The sequence below is a fragment of the Aplysia californica genome, unplaced genomic scaffold (assembly GCF_000002075.1).
Source record: "Aplysia californica isolate F4 #8 unplaced genomic scaffold, AplCal3.0 scaffold00030, whole genome shotgun sequence".
In the NCBI taxonomy this organism is placed as follows: Eukaryota; Metazoa; Mollusca; class Gastropoda; order Aplysiida; family Aplysiidae; genus Aplysia; species Aplysia californica.
Genome location: NW_004797300.1, coordinates 359954 through 361168, shown reverse-complemented (window position 1 = coordinate 361168; position 1215 = coordinate 359954). Strand labels below are relative to the sequence as shown.

The 1215-nt window shown below is 39.3% G+C and overlaps 1 protein-coding gene across 1 annotated transcript in view; it reads left to right on the top strand.

Annotated features, from left to right (window-relative positions):
• LOC101863239 (multidrug resistance-associated protein 1) overlaps nt 1–1215 on the top strand; it is a gene marked incomplete in the record, with an annotated part of 65654 nt that overhangs the window by 44816 nt on the left and 19623 nt on the right.

The following is a 1215-nucleotide window of genomic DNA, read 5'->3' as shown; positions in this document are numbered from 1 at the left end:
ACATGATTTTTTGAGAAACACTGAAAGTTTCAAAGAGATCTTTGTACTAGAAGTTTTCTATAATGTGAGGAATACAACCCTAGGGGTACAAAATGACTCCAGGGCATACGGATAGGGTTAAGAACGTCAACAGCAACAGTGGCATCCTGAAGAACAAGGTGGGAGATGAAATAATGGCATATTCCTTTTTTAAAATATTGAAACACGAGTACAAAAGATCAATAACGTTAGTTACCAGCTTGCTCCACTACTTACATCCCCATGACAACAATACTCAAAATGATCAACACCATATTCATCACAACTCCCACCTATCAATGCCAAACATGTACCACGAACAAGACATTGGAGCAAAGAATTACAATGTGAACTGCGATGTCTTACAAAAGCAGTAAATAAGACCAGGCGAGACAAAATTAGAAACTTAGTAGTAAGAGAAATGGTGGGCACAAATGATGTCATGCAACACATCTAACACCAAAGAATCAAATGTTTCGGACATCTCATGCAATTGCCAACGCACCATCCAGCACGACGTGCCGACATAAAAATAAATTCAACGACAACAAGGCTAGTGGGCGACCGAAAAAGACCTGGATAGATGGAGTCAGGGAAACACTAATAACTCATGGCATCCCTTTAACCCAAGCTCTCCGCTGGTGGCAGAAAGACTTCTCTTTCTTCCCGCGAAACACAAAAGGGTATAAGCGGCGGATAAAAGTAAAAGTAAAGTAAAGTCTTTTCAAAATGTAGATGGACACTCATTTGGGAAATCGAATGTTTAGAAACGTCATCAACTACAGTGGCTTCCTGAAGAACAAGGTGGGGGATGAATTTATGTCATGTTCCTTTTTGTCATTTTTATTTTTTAAATGTCCCTAAAGACAGTTGAAATAAAATAAAGCAACAGAAATATGGTTTCTTGGGAGACTGCTGAGAATATCTCGGAAGGAATAGAAATCAAATAAGGCAGTACTTGAAGAAGCCCATGTGGGTTGGCTGATAAAAACAATCAGGAAAAGACAAATGCAGTTTTTGGGACTTCTAAGTAGACTTTAAGGCCTTTTAGCATCCAGCTCTCACCGGCAAAATTGAAAACAAATGAGACAGGGTAGGCCCAGAATGACCCACTTTGAGAACCTAAACAGACACGCAAACAAACAGACATACACTACCTGGCCTAAACCTGTGTAAATTTTTTTTATATTCACCATG